This window comes from Pteropus vampyrus, unplaced genomic scaffold, assembly GCF_000151845.1.
Source record: "Pteropus vampyrus isolate Shadow unplaced genomic scaffold, Pvam_2.0 Scaffold75, whole genome shotgun sequence".
Taxonomy (NCBI): domain Eukaryota; kingdom Metazoa; phylum Chordata; class Mammalia; order Chiroptera; family Pteropodidae; genus Pteropus; species Pteropus vampyrus.
Window position 1 is genome coordinate 1,835,608 of NW_011888856.1, and position 10,685 is coordinate 1,846,292.

Below are 10,685 nucleotides of genomic sequence, written 5' to 3' on the forward strand. Positions count from 1 at the left end.
GAGACTGTTTTCCAAAATACCTGTCTCTGACTAGTTGGCAATCTGTCACAACGTATGTGATTTTCCATCACATACAAATGTAGGTAACAACTAGCTAAAGAATCAAAAAAAAAAAAAAAGTCTGATGAGTGTTAAAACCCTTTAAGAAAATTAGGTTAATGCAGGGTTGTCGGTGCACATCTGCCAGAGCACCAGTGTCCTTACTGTGTACCAACAGGTGTCAGCCATGGCCTCTCGTTCAGAGGTGAAGGGTGCGCCCACAATAGTGAGGGAGCTAGCGAGGGGTGAGCTGATGGGACAGAGTCCACCCCGGTGATTTTCAGCCTTGGTTGAGCATTAGGATCTTTTATTTTCTTCCTTTTGCTGATCTGTATTGTCAGAGTATTCTTCGATGAATATGTATTGCTCTTGTAATAAGAGAACAGATCCCATCTTTGTATGTATAAAACAGGATATTAGTGTTAGTAATAATAAATAATAGTAATGTACTCTTTTTTGCTTAGCATTGAGTGTATTAACAGCATGAGTTTTAGAGAATAATCTACTTGGACATTGTACTCTAGTGATTCTGAAAGGTGCAGAGTATAAAATATTATCACCGAAATAACGTGATTATTATAATTTATAGCAGTAATATGATCATAACATTTTATTGAAAATTATAGTTTTCTCTTTATGTCCTTAATATTTTCTGATGACAAAAGCAAATGTGACAAATACAAAAGCAATGATAGAGAGTGTCCTGAACGAGCAAAACAAGGCTCTTTATCTAGATCGACTCGGATGCTGCCCTCTTTAGTTTTCCTGTGGGTGCAGTGTTGAAATAGCTGCGTTATTTTTCTCTCTTAGCCCCTAAACTATGGCAGCCATGTGGACATCACAGGTGTTAAGGGTTTTGTTGGCATGGACTTTAAAAGATATAACTTACAGTGCAGCATAGCTGCCAAGGCCTAATCAGAGTAAGGTGCCTGATGGGGTGATCAGCATCCCCCAGTGTGTGATCTCTGGGCCAGAGAGAGGGTCTCTAACCTGGTCGAAGTGGGGAAAAACTTGCAAACCCCCTAATTCTCAGGTTTTCCATTATTTCATTTTAGTTCTATTCAACCCAACCCTTCCTTCAAGGCTCATTGTGAATAAATTTTCTCTTCATCTGGACACCAGGAGCTGAGTTTGAGGCCCTCTTGGAACAACTGGGGGAGACATGGATCACGGCTTTTAGACCTATTTTCTGGCTCCTTATTCTCTCTCTCTCCCTCTTTTTTTTTTTTTTTTTTTGTCATTATTTTGCTCCAACTTTTAATGTATTTTCTCTTGTTGTATTGACAGGTCCTTGTAAGCTCCTTAAATCTTTTCTGTAATGGGTAGGAAAATAAATAAATCAATACACCTTTCAGGATTTTCCTTATTGCTGTTGCCGGCTATCATCCTTCTCTCCTGAAAAGTTTTGAACTCAATGTCTCTCTCTCAATGCTCCTATCTCTCACCTACTGCATTTCAGAAGGATTTTCCTTTTGTGGTCGGATAGATTGGCAAACTCCTTGGACATAACTTTTTTGGATTCTTTCCACTCTTTAGTAGATATTTGTTGTATCAATAGATCAACTGACCTCCTGATAGAAGTTAACGAATCATAGAGACATGGAGAAATTAATGACTTAGAATATTGGCTGTGATTTTACCTTCCTAATTTACTTTTGCAGATTGTGCCAAGAAGAGGCTGATGTTACTGACTCTCTAACTATGTTTACTTAAGTCTGGATTTAAAGAGAGGTATGATTCTTACAAGTGTAATAATTTTTGACTTGCCGTGAGTGCTTAGGTGACATTCATTTGAACACAGAATTCAGGTTTTGTGAGTATCTGAAGCGTATACAATTTTGGTGTACTTCTAAGAATTAAAAATGTAATGCGACGCAGTACAAAGCATATATATATTTAGAATCAGAAAATCATAAATTACACATTCGTAAAAAGCTGACAGTTGCCACAAATATTACAAAATCCTTCAAAATAACTGCTTGATACAGCATTTTAATACTTTACCTACATTGTTTGACTGCATATTCTCTATTCATCTCTTCAGTTATCAACAATTTTAATTTTATTTTCTATAGAATGAATTGAAAGATAATTCAATTTTTCTCTGGCACTGTTGATCACATTTTTAAAAAATTACTGATAGTTTTCACGGTTTCTTTCTGCTTTATAACTTAGTAATGTATAAGTTTTAAGGATTGTTATCATATTTAGAAAAACTTTTATTATGCCTTTTCATGCCTGCACTGTAAGATTTCAGGGAATTTCAAGTTTTATTATTCAGCGATAAATTTTAAATAGCCATTGAATTAACAAACGCTCATTAGCCAGTTTGTGTCCTCATTGAAATCATCATCACTACTGGTATTTTATGTCAAAGCAGCAAGATATTTTAATATTTTTCCAATGTATTATATGATTTGCTCTTTATTAGCTAGATTATTAACTAATCCAAGATCATATCTGTTACTTCTATTTGAAATTTATCATCTCATCTTAATGAATTAAGCTTGGCATGATTTGAAAATGTTCCTGTTACAAATTTTCTTATTGACATCAGAGTAATTTTTATTGATTTTATACAGGAGTTATATGACAATGAATGCTATTCTGTTTTGGGTTTGTAATTGTATGTTCTGAATTATCAAATATTTCTGGTAGACAAGAACTTCTGCTTTGACTTGACACCCATGAAAATGGAATCTTCTGCCAATACTTTAGATGTCTGACGTTCAAACTGTTTATTTTTTTCTCCACCACACTCACACCTCTGGCGCCACCACGGAACATGCTCATCTTGTGCTACTGCCTTTGGCTCTGCACCTTCCTCTCAGGACACTGCCCGAGGAGCGATGGGCAGTAACAGAATTCCTGGAATCCATTCCTCCCACAGAACAGCTCACGATAACTTAACCATACTCAAAAGTCGACTGTAGACCAATAAATATATCTCATTCACCCAAATTAAATGTCTCCGTAGCTCAACTTCCCCTTAGCCAGATCCCCAAGTCCTCAGCTGCTCCAATGCCTCATACAAAGGGAGGACAAATGGAGGAGACAGCAGTCTTTACCAATCACGATTAAAATGTATTTTTCAAATTTTTCAAAAACATATGACCTGTACCTACGTAAGAAAGGCACCCCAAAGTTTAAGCCTCATTAATGTCACAGTAAATCCACCTTCGTTACATCATGAGAGAGACAGAATAGAAACTCTGCTTTAAGGAGTTCATTTGTTTTTGAAATTTCTCCATAGAAAATAACTCCAAAAAATGTATAAGACAAGAGAAAGTGTATGGGGAATGGGGAGGGCAGATATTGCAAAAAAAGTATAAAAAATTCTTTTACTTGCATTCTAGGTCTCTTTAAGTATGCCAGCAGTGTGAGCATTGGCCTAGCTTTGGGCTCAGTTCTAAGTACAATTTCCCTTCACTTTTGATAATTAATTTTTCTCTTAGCATTATCAGTAAGCCTTCATGGACTAGCAGAAGAGCAGTGCACATCCTCGGTTCTGAAGAGATGCTTCACCTTATAGATTCAGGGACAGTTAAACTGACCCTCACCTCTTAGCAGTCACTCCAAGATGAGTTCTCAAAGGAATTGCGTCAGTCCTCCACCCCAGCTGGCTGAAGGATCTATTTTAGACAAACAAGCACAAAGCAGGCTATTGAATATAAGAGGGCCACAGCCCTTTCATGGGCTCCAGGATCATCAGGTTGGTGAGAGTGAAGAGGTTTATAGTGCTACTAATTTAACTAAATTCTGTTTAACTGGCCACAGTAATCAATATTCCATCTGGTACCAGTTTCAGAGAGGAAGCTCATGGTGTCACCTGTCAACTCTCATTTCTATGTGCTAGGCATCCCTTAAGAACAACAGTAAGATCATCTGAGTATGGAGAACAGTTGGAACTGAATCATTTTAATAATTAAAAAAATAGGTTAAAAAGATAACCCTAGAAGCTCTATCTTCTCACTTAGGACAGAGTACTAATTAAGCCCAGACGCCACTCACGATCATTTAGTGAGATTGAAGTCTGTAATATTCATCAGATCCTTTCATCTTTCTACATTTAGGTGAGCTATAGTCTTATTTGAGGATGAAAATTAAGAAATCTCTTTAGGTCACTAGTTATAAGTAAGAAAACTGAAGCTTTTAATAAGTCTTTTGGGATAAAATTAAGTAGTTATTCATTCCTTGAGGAAAAGGATGATGTGTAATCCTTATTGTTCACACTCAGCAGCTCACAAAAATGAAAAAAAAGCAATTAACAAGTAATTTCAAAAGAAAACATTAAACATTTCCCAGATTTTAATCACACATGGGATGGATAGAAGATGAGAATTGCAATTTATTTTTAACTTTACCCAAAGTATCAATAACAAATCATAAAACATGTCACGCATGCACACACAACGCATTTTACATTCTCTACTTCTAAAACCGAGGCCATCTGGATCTGGTCCTCCTTTCTATCCCAGTAACAATGATGTGCTTTTTCCTAGGCTGGCCTCCAATTTCATCACCTCCTCTGCCGCCTGGTTGCCTTAGTTCTTCATTTGAGCCCTTTCCAGAATTCGAATGTATATAATTGATCCCTGAGCGGCATTGGCTCATCTTATCTCTCTCTTATCTTTAGTTTTACAGTCTGTGGTGCTGGATCCACTGGACATGCACATGCAAAACAAAAAAAAAATCTAGACACAGGCCTTAAACCTCACAAAGATTAACTCAAAAAAGTTCATAGATCTAAATGTAAAACACAAAACTATAAAAATCCTAGAAGAAAAACATAGGAGAAAATCTAGGTACCTTTGTATGGTGATGGCTTTTTAGATACAAAACCAAAGTTATGATCGATGAAAGAAATAATTGATAAGCTGTTCTTTATTAAAATTAAAAACTTCTGTTCTGTGAAAGACGCCATCAAGAGAATGAGGAGACGTGCCATAGGCTTGTCTTTATAGATAAAGAACTGTTAGCCAAAACAAAGAACTCTTAAAACTCAACAATAAGAAAAAAAAAAACCTGATTTTGGAGATGGCCAAAAAACCTGAACAGATATAACATAATACTGAATGTCAACTCTAATTGAAAAGTAAAAATTAAAAAAAAAACCCTGAACAGATACTTGACCAAAGAAGATACATAAATGGCAAATAAGCATATAAAAATATGCTCAGCAACATATGTCATCAGGGAATTGCAAATTAAAACGAGAGACCACGACGTTCCTATTAGAATGACCCAAATCCATAATACTGACGACACCAAATGCTGAATGAAGAGTAGAGCCACAGGAACAGCATTTATTGCTAGTGGGAATGCAAAATGGTACAGGTGTTTTGGAGGATAATTTGGTAGTTTCTTACAAAGCTAAGCATACTCTTACCATACAATTCAGCAACCGTGTTCCCTGGTATTTACCCAAATGAATTAAAAACTTATGTCCACATAAAAGCCTGCATATGAACGTTTATAGCAACTTTATAATTGCCAAAACATGGAGGCAACCAGTATGTCCTTCAGGAGGTTAATGGATAAACCTACTGTGGTACATCTAGGCAAAAGACATCTTTCCGGTGTTAAAAGAAATGAGCTATCAAGCCATGGAAAGAATACAGGATTCCTGCATGGCAAAGGTGGTGGCAGGAGCTGCTGGGATTCTCCCGATCTCCTTTGCTCCCATGAGGGGAAATTGTGGTCTCTCTTTGGCACCAGGCTATGCAGGTAAAATGCTTCCTATGACTTTCTATGAAGCCATCCTCAGTTGTGCTCCACTGGGTTGCTGCAGCTTCTTAAAAACACTCTCAGAGCTATTTTCATTCATGAGTAGTTATTAAAATACTGTTTCTATTGGGGAGATAAAGGTTGGGACCTCCTAGTCTAACATTATTCTCAAGAGAAACCACTTTTCAATTTCTTACAGGAGGTACCTATCAGCAGTAAAAAAAGAAAAAAAGATATAAAAGGTATGTGGATTGGAAAAGAAGGTATAAAATTGTCATTATTTGCAGATATTATGATTGTCTGTATAAAAAGATCCCCACCCAAATTACAGATAAATTACACGTACACTATTTTGATTGTTAAGAGTTAATAAGTTTGCTTGGTACCATACTAATATGCAAAAGTGAATTTTATGTCTATGCATAAACAATTGGAAGTTAGAAAATGAAATTTTAACAAAACTAACACAATAGCAATAAAAATAAAAAGTACCTAGGGAGAAAAAAATCTCACAAATGATATGTAAGTTTTTTATGTAGAAATTCATAAAACTTAAATTAGTGGAGAAAGAGAACATGTTTTTGAACAAGAAAACTCAAAATTATAAAGATTATAGATTTTAATGCTGTTCCAATAAAAAATTCCAATCAGGCTCTTTGTGAACCTTGACAATCTGATTCTAAAATTTACATGGAAGAGTAAAGACCCCAAAAAAATCACTCTTGAAGAACTTGTTCTACTCAAAGGTCAAGTGTAATTGTAAAGCTTTAAGGCACTATGGAATTAATGAAGGATTATACTAATAGGTCAAATGTAACATAATAATGTGTCCAGAAACAGAAATGTCCAAATAAGACAGAGATCATATTGCATAACGGTAAAGAATGTACTTTCAATAAATGCTGTTGAAGCAACTGTATAACCACATTGAGAAAAAATGAAATTATTGAAGTATTACTCATTGAGTGTACTATGCTCAATGTATAGAAAAAACAATTTTGGTTGGATTAAATATTTAACTGTGAAAGGAAAAAAATATGAAAAACATGTAAGAGAATGTCTTTATGACTCTAATGTAGTGAGGGATTTCTTAATTAAAAAAATTCATAGTCATAAAACTTTTTAAATTGGATTCTATTAAAATTAAGAATTTATAGTCATCAAAAGAGATTATAAAGAAAGTGAAAATCATCTCCCAAAGTGGGAGAAAGTATTTTCAATGCATACAACCAGTGAAGGATTAGTATCCAGAATGTATATGTAAAACTATATTGCATATGCCTTTTCTAATGATATATACCTATTCTCTGGTTAGATATTGATTCTTTTTCCACTCACCAACTACCACTCACCCACCTTCACTTTCAACCCTTGAGAATTACCATACAGTAGCTACATTAGAATCCAAGGATTGCTAGTGGACAGAAAGTTTTGCAAATATTAACTTTCTGATCTAACAATCCCATTTGTATATCCTCATCCTGTAAACATTGTTTGGCAATACTGTTGAGATCTGTTTCTCCTCTTTCATTTTCTAATTAAGTTGCAATCTGTTTTCTCTAAATTTATAATGAGTTTGGCATGAAAGTAATTTCCTTCACCAGGTGGTGTTTCTCACATTTCAGATGTTAATATAGGTCTTAACCCTTACTCAACTTTAAGAGTAACAACAGCACAATAATACTTATGGCATCTACCAAATGAGTTGCAGAATATAGTTGGTAAAAAATAATTGTAGAAGAGTGACCATGTAAGTGATTATCCAAACACTTTTGGGACTGAAAGAGGGCCCTATTAATTATTCTGGGACAACAGGCATAAACTGGAATAGTTCTAGGCAAACTGGTATATATAGCCATCCTGATTATAGAGGGATCCAGCTCATTGAATACCCAACTGAAGACACATCTGGCGTGGTACAGGTCCCATTTGAACAATTAAAACATTGTAAACAGAAACAATCCTGGTTTAAGAAATATGTCCTGCCATAATTGTAGTTTTTAACCAGCACTCTTGGTAGATACGTTTGCTAGGCTTTATTGACACCAGCAAATGGGGTGCCTGTTTATTGAGAGTGGGTTTCCCAAGCAACCCATGCAAAGTAACAAGGGACTAACTATTCTATGAGGGAAAGATGATTTTCATTTTTAAAAGTTGAAATTTTGCCTGAAAGCGCAAAATAGAGTAATTTGGGTTCTATTCTATATGGGCTCAAAATCTAGACATACGGTTTAGCTAAAAAACAAATAGAATAAAAATTCTTTCTACAGATGAAATGGAAATTATTTGCATCAGTTTATAAATAATAAAATAATAGAATGAAGCTTTATTGAATTCCTACTATGTGCCTGGTACCGAGTTCTATTTATATCATAGCACTTAATTTTCTTAACAGCTATATTAAGAAGTTATTACTTCTACTGTCCACATGAAAAAACTATTAAGGAATTTGACCAAAGTTACATAAGTGGCAGAATTAGGGTACAAATTCAGATCTGCCTGACTCAAAAGCCTGTCTTCTATTCATTATGCCTACTCATCCTCTGAGTTTTTAAAAATATTATTTATATTGCCAACTGTATCACTACTGATACAGAGGTCAGGCTCCCTTTGGACGTTAAGATGGCTCTTCAGTTTCCACTACACGACTACTATTAGAATTCAGTGGATTTTAGAAAGCATCTTTCCATGATGTGGTATTATTTTTATATCTGTCACCAGTGGAGCCTAACAAATAAAGTGAGGAAAGGGAAGGTTAAAAAAAATCAAATAGAACTTCTTGAGAAAAACACAATATATGAGATAGGAAATACACTAGGTAGGCTTAGAGCAAATTAAGAGCAAAGATTAATGAACCTGAAGACATAGCAATAGATACTCTCCAAACCGAAGTTCAAAGAGAGAAAAATCTGAAAATAAAATAGAACCTCCATGACCTGTGTGAAAATATCAAAGACTTGAATATATATAAATATAAATACATATATGTGTATATATACACACGCGCACACATATATGTATATATATACTATATACATATATACACATTATATACATATATACGTGTATATGTACATGTATGTATATATAGTGTATGTACGTGTATATATGTACATACATACATACATTATATATATATATAATTTGAGTCCCTAAAGTGATTTGCTGGTTGGAGGGTGGGAAGAGAGAAAATATTTGAAGAAATAATAGGTGAAAAATTTCCAAATTTAATGAATACTGTAGGCATGCAAATCCAAGAAGCTTAATGAATGCCAAGCAAAATATGAAAAAGATTATACCAAGGTATGTTGTATTCAGTTTGCTGAAAATTAGTAGTAAAGAGACAATCTTAAAGGCAACGAGTGAAAAAAATACACTTCATATAGGGAAACAAAGATGAGAAAATTGATGACTTCTCACTAGAAACAAAAGACAATGGAACATCACTTTTAATGTGCTAAAAATAAAACTGTCGACTGAGAATTTTATATTCAGTGAAAATAACCCTCTAAAACAAAGTTAGGACAAAAACATTTTCAGATCAACAAAACTAAATAGTTCATAGTTCATTAGCAGCAAATCTGCATTACAATAAATATTTTAAAAGTTTTTCGGGCTGAAGGGAAATGATTCCAGATGGAATTTAATCAAAAGGAATGAAGAGTATCAATGTGGGTAAATATATAAAAATTTTCCTTATTTTTTTCATTTAAAAGAGAATTAGAGAGTGGCTCCATACTGTAGTGGAGCACGTCTGCTTTGCACATAGAAGGTCCTGGGTTTGCGCGTCAGATGGAGCCACGGACCATACCCCAGGTGGGCCAGGCCCCGGGTGCACCAGGTCCTCCGAGTACACTGGGGGTGGGGTGCCAGGCCCTGGGTGCATGCCGTGAGCACGTGGAAGGAGACAGGGCCTTCAGAGATCCACTTCTTAAGGGGAGACAGCAACATCTGTAGGTCAGGGGTGGAAGTGGGGAAGAGGCAGGGAATTAAAGAGGGAAGAAAAGAGAATTAGACATTTGTAGCAAAAATAATATATTTTGTAATTTATTACATATGCAGAAATAAAGTATACAATAGGACCAGGGATAGAGGCAAAATTAAAAGTATACTGTTGATTCTTACATTATACATAAAGTGATATAATAATATTTGAAGATTGGCTGTGATGTGTTTAAGATATGTATGGTGAACCTCAGAACAAGGACTAAAAAAAAAAAACCAAATAGGTATAGTAGGAAATATAGGACATAAAATAGAGTACTAAGAAAAACTCTACTTATCCAAAAGATAGGAAAAACAAAATGAAAGAATCAAAGAAAATATAGGAAAATTGGAAACAAATAGCAGTATTATAGATTAACACCCAACCATATTGATAATTATATTCAGTGCGATTTTCTTTTTAGACTGAGTAAAAAAGCAAGATATAACTAAATACTACTTACATGATAGAAAATTTTACTATAAAGACACATTTAGGTTAAACGTAAAAGGAAGAAAAATATTCTATGCAAAGATTAATCAAATATAAACTGGAGAGGATATGTTAATGTCAGACAACGTAGACTTCATTCAAAGAATATTATCAGAGATGAAGAGGGATATTTAATAATATCAGAGCAATACATGAAGAGGAAAGAGCTGTCTTGAATGTATTTAATATGCATTTCATAGCAGAACTTCAAAGCGCGTGAAGCAAAACCCGACAGTACTAAAAAAATAGATAAATCTACAATTATAATTTAGACAGTTCTACAATTATAATTTAGAGATTTCAACAATCCTTTCTCAATAATTGGCCAAAAGAACAGATAGAAAGTTAAGAATATACAAGACATGAACAACTTCGACCTAATTACTGTCTATAGAATTCCACATCTAACAATTACAGAATACACTTTATTTTTAAGTGCTCA

The 10,685-nt window shown here is 34.5% G+C and overlaps 1 long non-coding RNA gene across 1 annotated transcript in view; it reads left to right on the top strand.

Annotated features, from left to right (window-relative positions):
* LOC111741244 overlaps positions 1–10,685 on the top strand; it is a 13,346-nt gene continuing 2,661 nt past the window's right edge. Inside the window, exons 1-2 of the long non-coding RNA XR_002780935.1 lie at positions 1–1,770; positions 5,966–6,008. This is a non-coding gene — a long non-coding RNA (uncharacterized LOC111741244). The remainder of the gene's footprint in view (positions 1,771–5,965; positions 6,009–10,685) is intronic.